The sequence below is a fragment of the Cervus elaphus genome, chromosome 28 (genome assembly GCF_910594005.1).
Source record: "Cervus elaphus chromosome 28, mCerEla1.1, whole genome shotgun sequence".
In the NCBI taxonomy this organism is placed as follows: Eukaryota; Metazoa; Chordata; class Mammalia; order Artiodactyla; family Cervidae; genus Cervus; species Cervus elaphus.
In genome coordinates this window covers 30,559,662-30,572,716 of record NC_057842.1, presented here as the reverse complement: position 1 = coordinate 30,572,716, position 13,055 = coordinate 30,559,662, and the positions used below count along the sequence as shown (strand labels likewise).

The window sequence follows — 13,055 nt, the reverse complement described above, 5'->3', positions numbered from 1 at the left end:
ACCTAATAACTGTCTGCTTTTCCTTTGACAGCATTCTATCAAAAAAAAAATCCTCACTTTGCTTTTTTGACTTCCCTGTCATCTCTGAATTCTTTCCGTAATGAGAGAAAGCCTACCTTCTGGAAACATCTTTGGTGAGAACAGGCGGAGAATTTGGTTAAGCTTCCGCCTCCCTCGAGCTCCAGAGGAGCTGCCTGATTTCCGCCATCTTTCTCTCCGCTTTCTTTCTGTCGGTGGCCTTTTCAGACCTACTGCAGCAAGGAGTGGTACTGCGCTGAGCCGCAGAAGCCACAGGACCCTCACCGCGAGAAATCTCCCGCAAGAGGATGTATCAGTCGTGAATAGAGAGAGGTCTGTCCGCCGACCTCAAGGCAATTTCCACGGCTTTTCTGGCACACAGGTAAAACACAAAGCCAGAAAACCGCCCCCTCCCCGCGGCTGCCCTTACAGGGGGTATTATTGGCCCACCCGTGCCTGACTATCTTCTCTGCCTCCTTGCCTCACTCCATTCTTGCCTCTGCGCCTTACTCAGCTGGGAATGGCGAAAAAGAAACCTGCCCCGCATTTTGCAGCCTCACCGCTAGGTCTTGCACTTTTTCCTGTGCCTGGCACATCAGGAAGTTTCCAGCCTGTCTCAACTGGCATCTGGCGCCGGGAACCACAGGAGCCTTGCCCTCTGGGTTTGCTTTATCCATCATTTGATTAACTGTCCTTCTCTTCCATTGTGTGGAAATCTAAAGCGAGGCCTTACCTACCCTGCAAGAGAATCCGCAGAGAGGCCCTGCCGCCATCCCTTCAGGAGCTGCCTCGGGCCACAAGCGGCCTAGGTCTCCGGACGGTGCACTGCGCAGTGGGGCCCATCGTGGAGGGGCTGCGGCTAGGCAGTCATCATTTGCGGCCATAGCGCGCCTCGCGGTGGTCCGCCCGTCCCCCTAGCCTCCCTGCCACCCCCCACGGACCGCCCCCCACCCCGTCCCGCCCTTTGGGGTAAGGTGGCCTGGGCAGGGATGGGTAGCGGAGATGGGAGATGGCCGTGCCCAGGGGATACAAGCCCCAGTGCTAACCCAGGCCCCCACTGCGCTTACCTCCTCAGGGTCGATGGACTGGGAGGGTCCTCACAGGGCCCTCGGGACCTCTGTCACTGTAAGTACAGATATAGTGCCTTCTGCTGCCCTACCCCGTCCTGGGCCACCTCGCATAGCTTGCTGGAAAGAGCTTGGGTGGGGGGAAGGGGGCGGAATTGAGGCCCAGTGGCACTGCCCACAAAAAGGAACGGAAAAGAGAAAGCTTTACACCACCTCCCTTAATGGCCAGTGTCTATTTTCAGAAACTTGTGGCTCAGGCGCTAAAGAATCCACCTGTCACTTCAGGAGATGCAGGAGGCACAGGCCCTGGGTCAGGAAGATCCTTGGAGAAGGAAATAGCAACCCACTGCCGTATTCTTGCCTGGGAAATCCCATGGAGAGAGGAGCCTGGAGGGTTACAGTCCATGGGGTCTCAAAGAGTCAGACAGGACTGAGCAACTAAGACTTTCAACACCCTTTTATTTAAAAGATGGTTCCCTAACTAAATAGGTCCTAGAATGATGAGGATGCCATTCCAGGGGAACATACCCTGAAACAGAAGGATTAATCATTGAACTTAGAATCTGTAGAGGAGCCTTCAGGAAAGTTGCTCATCCTGGGTACCACAGATTCCAGGAAGGACACGGGCCCCAGGATGCTGGGGCCAGTGGGACTGCCATGGTGGGAGGAGAGGGTAGCTAACCCCCATATTGGCTAGGGTTGATTCACTAGATGGACAGGGAAGCCTGGAACCAGTCCTTGGAAGGAAAGCTATGACAAACCTACACTGTTTTAAAAAGCAGAGATGTCACTTTGCAGACAAAGGTCTGTATAGTCAAAGCCATTGTTTTTCCAGTAGTCATGTATGTATGTGAGAATTGGATTATAAAGAAGGGTGAGAACCAAAGAATTGATGCTTTTAAATTGTGGTGCTGGAGAAGACTCTTAAGAGTCCCTTGGACAGCAAGGTGATCAAACCAGTTAATCCTAAAGGAAATCAACACTTAATATTCATTGGAAGGACTGATGCTGAAGCTGAAGCTCCAATACTTTGGCCACATGATGCAGTCAACTCACTGGAAAAGACCCTGATGCTGGGCAAGACTGAAGGCAAAAGGAGAATGGGTGGCAGAAGATGAGATGGTTAGATAGCATCATCAACTCAATGGACATGAATTTGAGCAAACTCTGAGAAATAGCTGAGGACAGATGAGTCTGGCATGCTGTTGTCCATGGGATGGCAAAGAGTTGGACATGGCTTAGTGACTGAACAACAATAAAATGTTTAATATAACTAATAACTATACTCAGATATAGTCCCATTTCTCCCTATTAATAGCTGCTGTATTGAAACCTGAGGTGCTTCAGAAACCCCATGGCTTCAGAAAATTCCAATTTCAAATGATGATGTAGGAATTTCAACCTATCCTAACCTAAAGGTGAGAACTGTTCACATACACTGCACAAGGTTGCTGCCTCCTTCTGTTCCCCACTTTCCATCTCCAACACTGTAAACATCACCAACGCCCCTATCTCTGACAGATACCAAGGGGATCTGCACCCAAAGGTAGAGACAGTGCCCACACTCAGCTTGAAGCAGTTACAGAAGATGGACTATTGACCCTTTGCTCCTCAAAAGATTTAAAGGGTCCAGACTCCTTGAAGGGGGAATGTTAGAGCAGGCAGAAAGCTAGGTACGAACAGAGAACAGGGTACATGGGCCAAAGGGCAGGAAACCATACATCTCGTGAACAGCACAGCTGCTCAACTTACACTGTCTGTTCTCTCTTTAAGAGTATAGTATCCCTTAGATAAATCCTTGCTTTGCTTTCTTGACCTCCCTGTCTCATCTCTGAATTCTTTCTGCAATGAAACAAGAACCAACCTTCCAGCAACACTCATGTGTAGTCATTAGGCAAAAAGGCAAAGTCACTGGGGAATGGCATCAGCAACAAGAACATAAAGCAGACTCTGATTAAGTTTTGTGATGTCTGAATAGGGAACCAGCAGAGCGTGTCTGAGCGTGCTCAATAAACCTGTCCAGGCTTCATATGACCACCATACAACATTCCAGGTGTAGTACTCAACTGGTAAGGGGAAACTGAAGGGAAAATAGCTCTCAGCATGCGTGTGTGGTGGCTTCAGGAGTCCAGTGCACAAGAACTAAAGCTGATGTAAGTAAATGAGATAATCACCTGGCTTCCACTTTCTCATCAATGAATGTGTGCTATGCTTAGTCGCTCAGTCCTGTCCGATGCTTTGTGACCCCACGGACTGTGGCCCGCCAGGCTCCTCTGTACATGGGGATTCTCCAGACAAGAATACTGGAGCGGGTTGCCATGCCCTCCTCCAGGGGAACTTCCCAACCTGGGGATTGAACCTAGGTTTCCCACACTGCAGGCAGATTCCTTACCATATGTGCCACCAGGGAAGCCCCATCAATGAATATTCTGCACCTAATAGAAAAAACTCATGACTATTCAAAGGTTAAGATGAAATAAAAAGGGTAATCAGAAAACCTGAGGGGCACTCCTCACTTGCAAGCACACCCACATCCTTTTCTGAGCACATATTTTAGCTTCTTAATAAACAGTTTTCTTGTTTCTCTTTATGCCTCTCTCTCTCTCTCTGTGTTTTCCTTTGCATTCCTTGTCCAAAGTTATTTTTGGACAGGTAGAACAATATCCTGAACCTTTAATAAAGCCACCCAGCATCAGGATGAATTAAACAGACATTGATATGGTTACCATAAAGGTTTTCATATAGCTACCAAAGGCTGGGTGGGCCTGAATGTCCCCCCTTTCATCCAGCAACTGGATTTAAAGAAATCCAGACAAGTTCATCTGTTTATCCCAGTTTGGAGAAATTTGAAAAGCTGAAAGGCAGAGATTACTGTGAGAAATCTGATTAACAATCACTAGGGGCAACCAGCCAGTTAATCAAATTAAAGATTGACAAAGGAACCAGGATTCTTTGGCTTAACCCCTCACTGGGGGCCCAAAGCCTTCTGCAGAAAAATGACTCAAATGGTCTGGGGATAGAAAATAGAAGTTTCCAGGAAACCCTTGATATGGGAACCCCATGAACTGGTACCAATATCCACTGGTAGAGCCTATGACTCAGGCTATAATTAGATTGAAAGAATACAGAAATGTAAGAGTTGATAAGATTATAAAAATGAGAATGTTTAAACAAGCTTTATGTAAAGAAGTAATGGCAACTTACCTGAATGTTTTATGGGAATAGATATTATGTCTGGCTGGGAAAACTTCCCCTACTCAATACTGTAAAACTAAAATTTATTCATGAAATCCTAATGGAGGCTATAATTAGTAACTTAAGAGTTAATGGAATTAAGATAAAAGTTTATAAGAGAACCAATAAATCTGAACAGGCTTTATATACCATTATTGTATCTCTTTCTCCTGACTGTATTATGGGGATGGACACTGTATCTCACTGGGAGATGTTTCCTTTAACTAGTTTTGTAAAACAGAAAGCACATGAATCTGCCCTTCAAGCACTATTAATTGGACATGCCAACAAAAGTGCCTGGGCAGAACATATAAATATTTTTATTTAAGACATACGTAGAAGTCTCCCTGACATAAAGAAGCAAATTGAGGATGATGTAGTTCGATGGTTGATCAGCCTTTGATCTTACAAATCTTTGCAAAATTGGAAATTCACTTCTAGAGGAAGTTCACATTCCACCCATTTCTTTTCATAGATCTCCTAACCTCCCTTGCAAAAGTCTTGTAATCTCTGTAGGAACTTGTATCTAGACCATCTCCAAATCTTAATACTCAACTGTTTAAAAAATAGAATGGGCTTTTAAAATATGAATTGCTATATAAGCACCCTTGCCCAAAATTATTGTTCAAAAAAATTTTTAATGAAAATCATAAGGTCTCTTTTTTATGTCTATCTATATGTATGTACATTACAGACATGGTATTTTTCTACTTCTGAGTGGTATTACTAAAATTAATTATAAAAGAGTTCAATTTAACTGGCTTAAAAACAAACATAGCAAAAATCAGCACAACATTGTAAAGCAATTACTTTATAATTAAAAATAAAAATTAAAATGAACAAGCACTATACAAATTAAGTATGTTTTCAAAGATACAGTAGAAACTAACTCAAATGTTTTTCAGGTTCACAGGAGCTACTATAATTTTTGGTAAATAAAAGTTTAAGTTTGTAATTTAATTAATACAGGCATGTCTTTAGAGTTACCAGCATTAAGTACCATATTATACATTTGTTATACTATTATACTAAATTTGTCAGAAAAACAAGAACAAAAACAAGGTAAGATGATGATTGATCTATATGATCACTGTTCTTACTGTACTTATATACATAATTGGCCCAAATTTATTGAAATGACTTATTTTGCAAAGAGATTAGTCTTAATTTGGCTATATTTGATAGATATGAGAATGATTTTACAGAGAAAAATTATGTTTCAGTAATATATTTTTGTGGGTATTAGATTCTACTACTGTCCATTGTCTTTTGACTATAACTATAAACTTGACTCCTCCTGAATTCTTCCAGTTTTCACCAAATATTTGGCAGCAATCTTCCAAACTAAGTTTTCCAACTTTTCTTCCACTCTTTTGACTTGAAATCATTGAGAACAAAAACTGCCCATTTTCCAAAGACATGCACACTAAAGTTGGACAACTTGATATAAACTTCAGAGAAATCACCATAACAGCTCATATACAGATAATCCTCATGCCTATTGCTAGGGCCAATCAGAAAGATCACTAGCTACGTTCAAACTGCAAACCTGAAAAATCCATCAGATTGTCACTGCCTGTCCCTGCTCCCTCTTAAAATGCTTCAAGTTGGACATCTAGAAACTTTCTCAACTGGAGTTGGAGTTCAGAAACTGGGTCTGCAGTCTACTCCAATTACTAACCATTATTTTTCTTTTGTTTCCATATAAATGTCTCATTAAATATCTGACTGCTTGCACCATAGGCCTAACTTTGGGAGCCCACCTGTGCCTCATGGAAACGGATACAACTTTAACCGAGATGACCTCTTTTCAATACTAAGAGACTGGTTCAGAGAGATACAGCAATCTAGCAACTCAAATTCTGAACTGGGAAACTTCCTGGGGAAGTTCCAAAGAAGGGAACCCTGGGGATTCAGAACAGACCTCCTCAAGATGTGCCACTTTGGCTTGTGGATTATTTTGAGCAAGGACAACAGAGATCCTACAACCTCAAGAGAAATTACTTCCCCTCCCGTAACTATCTACAAGGAATTAAACTGGGGGGTTTTCACAGGAAAAAAAAAAGTTATTACCAGAATTTTATCTAGGTGGCCCCGTCTGTATGTCAGGGCAAACATCGAACTGCCCAATATCTACTCTTTTTTATATTGTTTTGTGAATTACTCTCCTGTCCTTCAGAGCGTTGGGTGCCTATTTCATGTCTTAGTTCAGGATAGCAATATATACTTCATTGTACTTTTCTGTCTCTGACCCTCTAGTGTATGTAGGCTTCCTATGTCTATGAAATTAAATTTGATTTTCTCCTTTTGAGCTCTCTCATGTCAATTCAATTGTTATAGCAGCTAGAAGAGCCTAGGAAGGTAAAGGAAAGTTTCCTTCCTCCCCAACAACAAAATTCTCCTTAACTCATGAAGAGATGGTTTAACTGGTCCTTCTGATCTTAACACATTGTTGAATTTTCAGAAAGACACAAATGGCATTGTGATTACAAAACTGTTAACATCTGTCACTGACTGGATACCCCACAGTTATCTGCTTCTTGTGATTTTTTTAGAAATTATATTTTATAATCAATTAGTAGCTCCTACGAATAGTTTAAATGGAATAAAGAACACATTTTCTTCAGATGATGGTATTAAAAACTCACACTCATCAACAGTGTAGATTCATTTTGTGTGTAAGTAAATAGCTAACTGATATCTTCAAGATTCAGTCTCTTAAAAAAGCAGAGTAGAGTAGAGTAAAAGTTTCTTAAACTATCACAGCTGAATAAAATGGGCAACAGTCTGCTACTTAAAGATTGAGTTAATGGTGTATAGAGACAGAGACTTGTCAATGTTGATACCTTCCCTTTAGATGGAATGCTTGTCCAGACAGGCTGGGGTGAAATAAATGTATTACAGAAAAAAGTACTTTGTTGTGCATCTATTAGATGTTCTATCAACAACTTTGTAAGTTTGTTACATAATCCCAATTTTAAATGTATGAGCCCTGAAGATCAAATGAAGTTCAACGATTTGCTGAAGGTCCAGTGCTAAAAAGGAATGGAGTCAAGAATGATATCTCTACTTGTGTCCAAAAGCTCTCTCTTTTCACTATATTAAACTACCTTCCTCAATGTTTCCATCTAATTTTATTATGATACTATCACATATGTTAACACTACTCATTTTTACAAAATGAGTAATTGTATTTTTCAGTATTTTTCTCCTTATTCCAGTTTCTAATCCAATAAGAAAGTTAAAAAAGGATAAGAAAATTAAAAAGGAAGTGGAAATGTATTTGAATAAGGTACTAAAATTAACTAAGCAAGGACCTAGATGTTTCATATATTTATATTTTAGATATAACATGCCTGTTTGTCCTTATATGCATGAATTGTAATTGTACATTTTAGAAAGATTTCTATAAAAATAGTGAAGAAAACAAAATGCAGTTTGCTTTAAACAATCAGCCTCAATTAGTCTAATGTAAATTTGTTCCTTCCTTAACAATGCCATTTTCCTAGAAATGTTTCCCCAAACATGAACATAGTACTGTCAGTTTTTAAATCTGAAAAGACAGAGTATAAGCAATTAAGTTACTAATTATTAATTAAGATGTTAGTAAAGAATCCCTTGGGGCTTCCCAGGTGGCTCAGTGGTAAAGAATCCGCCTGCCAATGCAGGAGCTGGGGGTTCAATTCCTGGTTTGGGAAGATCCCCTGGAGAAGAGAATAGCTACCTACTCCAGTATTCTTGCCTGGAGAATCCCATGCATAGAGGAGCCTGGTGGCCTATAGTCCATGGAGTAGCAAAGATTCTGACAGGACTGAGCGACTAATACTTTAACACCATTGTAGGATTTACTATGGGGCTTCCCTGGTGGCTCAGTGATGAAGAATCCATCTGCAGTGTAGAAGATGTGGGCTCGATCGGTGGGTCAGGAATATCCCTTGGATAAAGAAATGGCAACACACTCCAGCATTCTTAAGGTGGAAAATATGGACAGAGGAGCCTGGCAGGCTATAGTCTACAAGGTCTCAAAAGAGTCAGACACAATGTAGCGACTAACCAACAACAACAAAGAATTCCTTTGTATACTCTGGGCAACATTTAAAGACAGGAGAGATGATAGATACATTCCTTTAGGTAAAAAGACTTCCCCATTTGCTGACTGTTAACTCCAAGACTGACTGTCTCCATCAATAGTAGTTCTCTGGAGTGGTTAACCAAGGTCATTTGCAAGTGAGAAAATGAAAAAGGTTTGAAAATAAGATTCAATATTTGAAATATGATGGATTTTAATATGTATTCTGTTCACTTCTTAAAAAAAAAGAATGCTTTCATTGTCACAGGTCTTTTATTCTAAGTTTACCGAGACTAAGATGATTCAACCCCTCACTTGAAGATATTATTGAAGATATTAGCATTTTTTGTACATAAAGATATTAGCACTTTTTTTTTGCTTTAAACTGACTTCATTTGCAATAGGCCATGCAGTCATAGCAAGTAAAATTAAAGGCCCTAATGCCAGTTATTACTTCTGGTTTTTATTGGTTTACTCTAAATCTACACATGCATTATGCAGTTTTTTTAAAAAAATTAAAATAACAGTTTAGTACATATAAAACAAACAATCTTGAAAGCAAAGACTGTTAAAACAGACAAATACAAGGATTATTTGGAATACCTGGTTTTAAGTCCCCATGGACAAATATGTCAATCATATATCGACAGAATGCATACTGATCTGACAAAAGTAGAAAGAAAAAAAAAACAATGAAAAATGTCATCAATACCTTTCTTTTTTTCTAGAGAGAAATGCCTTAACAAAACAAAGTAGTATAATTCTATTTTAGTTACTACAATATTTTATGTGAAGGAATAATTTGCACACATATGAACACAAAGAAATAATAATAAACATGTTTTCATTTATTCCATACAAAAAAAATACCCTTAAAAATTGAAACAGACTAGTTCATAGTGATATTATAGTGGTTGTTTTTAAAAATCAAAACCTCTTTCATCAAATTTATTATGTCATCATATTTAAGCAATTTTTCTCATTGTTTGCATATATACTCCCAAATAAACAGAAGTTTCACAAGAAACTTGGAATGTTTTATCAAATACTCACTCCCAACCCTTCACCTGATTGTCTAAATGAAGCTGCAGAATGTTTCTTGAAAAGGAAGCATGAGGGTTAACCCCTTTGCAACCTGTCAGGTCTTCTACATAGAGATTCTCTTCAATTAGAGAGTAAATTCAGGAAAACAAACTTAACAGCACCAAATGCACCATTCTTAACGTAACTGATTGGGTAAGTTAGAGGATCATCTTATAATCTTGATCAGTTTATGGTCCCTGGGAAAAGTCAAGAAAAGCACAGATTTGAGCTTTTAGGGCAGACTTTGTCAAAAAGAATTTCAGAAGTTCTTTTTTGTTTCCTTCTAAATTAAAGACATTCCACCCAACTTTAAATTTTCACGTAACTTTAGGTTATGCTGTAGTCATTCCAATCCAAATTTCAGTTGATAAATCACTGCCTAAGCCTTACTGTATCTTCTTTAAAGCTTGCAGATTATTAAATGAATCTTGTTCAAAATAATTTACATTTTAATGTCTTTAAATAGGCATCTTACTAAGTCAATAAATCCAAAGGCAGCTTTAGTATCAAGAGAGTTTATTAAATTTATACAACATGACATACCCTTAGGTGCTTTAAATTATGTATTGATATATCAGACCTATGAAATAATGAAACACTACTATATAAATACCCCGCAAAAGGATTTTTGTAAAACTCATTGTTTTTAGAGTTTTACAGTATTTTTAGAGTAATCCATTTTATTATGAGACTCTGCTAGGTATTTGAAAAAAATAAATGGACCTACTGCAGAAGATGCAAAAGTATATTCTTTCCATTAGTACCTAAATTAGTAGGCCAAAACTCATAAAGTTTCCAAAATTTGCATGGATTTTGACTGTTGAAATCCATCAACAATCACCAGTGAGGTGGGTAGTAGGAGGGAGCTAGCTCTCAGATCAGTCCAAGAATCTATTTGTTTATGGATGTACTAACAGTAATAACAGGGGATTCTCATCCCAGGACCAGGTAATCCTATGATACAGCAGAGAAGATTAAGGTAGAGGGTATTTTCCCTTTTCTGGGTATAACCCTTTTCCTTAGTGAAATTGTAGAGTGAGCCATTTGACTCTAAGATGAAAAGTACATTTCCCTTAAATTGCAAGCTTGAGTTTGGGAAGTGAGGATTTCCTAAAATTGGCAGGCTTTCCTCTTTCAGTCGCTAATGACTGATCATTTTAGATGTGTTCTTTCTACATCTCAAGAAGTGGTTCTCAAAGGGCAATTTAAGTACAAAAAGATGAGGACTTTGTTAAAATGCAGATTTCTTGGCACAGTCAGGCCAAGGAAAAAAACCCCAAAAAACAAAAACCCTACAGTTCGATGGGGTCTGGACCCTAGGGATATGCATTCCAATATCCCACAGGAATCAGATTAGACCACCACTTTTGGAATAACAAATCTAAAATCACTCAAAATTTCTTTTTTGACAATCATTTCTAGTGTCTCTAAAGCCCTCAGCAACAACAATGGAAAAAGTATGTATCCTGGAAGTTTAGAATGCATGGACTTCTTGCAATTTGAAGGGTTTGGACACCCCCCAAATGAAATATGTTGCTCGGCCCCAAGCTGTGATAGGTTGTTTTGTATACGTAACAGGTAAACTAGTTTATTGAATTAACTAAAATCTTCATGCTTCAGAAGGTCTTCTTTAATTGAATGCTGACAGTGTAATGAAGCTATATGTCATATTATTACCTATGTAAAATGTTTGTATTTCTTATGCCACTATTTTCTGGATCCAAAAGTCATTTATTTAATTAATGCACCAGTAGTCCTACAAGCTTCCAATTTGAAAAAGAAAATCTCTTATGAATTCAAGAAGGTTAATTTTTTTAATCTAGAAAATTATTTTAGGAGGTTTCTATTATATTTAAATAATGCTGTGATGTTGCATTTTAATGGCACCAGCATATCAAAGAAGATGAAAGTATTTTTACAATATTTAAAGTTAAGAATTTTTTTGGCCACACTTTGTGGCATGCAGGGTTTTAGTGCTCCTACTAGGAAAAGAACCTGTGCTCCCTGCAATGGAAGCATGAAGTCCTAGTCACTGGACCACCAGGGAATTCCCAAAGTTAAGACATTTAAAATATTTTAAATTAAGATGCTCCTTTCCACCTGTCCTATGTGTTGACCTTAACAGCGTGTGAGAATTCTAGACAAGAATATGTTGGGCAGCCCCCAGTGTGTTTGCTTCACCTGCCTAAGGATAAAGCAAAACCAGGCCATCCTGAATTCGGAAACTTCATTTTACAGAAATGCTTCTTTAAATCCAACTCAAATGTTAAAACAGGTCATTTTTTCCTAAAGAAAATCTGAACTCTTCTACCATTCTTTCACTGTTATGTGACAGTGATTCACATAAGGTAATTTTATATCTCCTCATCACTTCTTAGTATTTTTTTCCTCCAAATGAACATCTTTCTAGGAATACCACATGCTGTCCATCTCTCCCCTTTCCGATCCTCAGGGAGCGTGATAGATGTCATTCAGCTGCTGCCTTGTTGGTTGTTCCCTGTGGAGTGGCAGCTGAGAGAAAATGCATTCAGGGTGCAGAATGTTAACAGAAAAGAGATTTTAGAAAACCTCTAATGAGAGTGGGGCATATGTGGTCTGGCGCTCGACGGCAGATTCACATTAGCTACAATTTCTCTGCCTGCCATGAATAGTTGTTTAAAAAAGGAAGAAAAAGGAAGAAAAGAAAGAGAGAGCATAGCAGTGGGGAGGTTTGATTTTTCCTTCCCCACAAATTTGCCATAGCCTGTGAGAAAACCAGAGAGCAATGCTTGATCACGCGGACCCTTCTTATCCTACTCTAAACAGACTGGTCCATAAAAAACAGATTATGTAGCACATAAGAGTGTGTTTTAGGTTTAGAATAGGCATGTACATATATATATATATATATATAAAAAATCTTATTCCTGATGCTTTAGAAAAATATAGTGTTTATGTATACAGTTTTAAAAATAACCATGTATGAATATACATGCATGTATACTATATAATTAAATAATTTGCTACACATAAAAATCTGTGTCCAGTGAATAAAAGACTTGTAGAACCTATTTATTTAAAAAGCACTATTAGAGATCTATATGCAAGAATAAAGCAAATTCATTAGGTCTAATTCAAGCTGAGCAAATAAATAATCCTTTACCTAAAGGAGAAATAACTATTTTACTAAATCAAAACCAATACAAGTCTCAAAATCAAAGCCACCTCACAAGTAGATAATTTAGAAAGCACTGTGTATTTATCATGGTTGAGTTAAAACTATAGTGCAATTATTTTAAAAACAAATGCTCTGAAGTCATAACTTAATTTCTTAAATGACACATTTATATATCTGATAAGCTATTAGAGGTAAAGTTTCCATTATTTACCTAATAATACATTTATCTAATTGAGATGGCAGCTCTTCTCAACATAGAGCCTGAATTTAGCAAAGGCATTTGTTTAGCTGATAAAATCACATTTGTGCTTTTATTTCCAACTCTTAAGTGATAGTTGAGCATCCTTTTAATAGATAAATAGCTCTGTGATGTGAAAATGGAATTAGTAAATTGAAAATGGAAAGGTAATATAATGTTATCTTCAAT

At 38.5% G+C, this 13,055-nt stretch overlaps 1 long non-coding RNA gene across 13 annotated transcripts in view; it reads left to right on the top strand.

Moving 5' to 3' along the window:
• Nucleotides 1-1,917, top strand: part of LOC122685289 — a 50,734-nt gene extending 48,817 nt beyond the window's left edge. For 7 of the 13 annotated variants that reach the window (XR_006338341.1, XR_006338332.1, XR_006338330.1 and 4 more), the window contains one exon: nt 32-1,917. This is a non-coding gene — a long non-coding RNA (uncharacterized LOC122685289). The remainder of the gene's footprint in view (nt 1-31) is intronic. The other 6 variants (XR_006338331.1, XR_006338335.1, XR_006338334.1 and 3 more) reach the window with 5 other exon arrangements.
• The last annotated feature ends 11,138 nt before the right edge of the window (nt 1,918-13,055 follow it).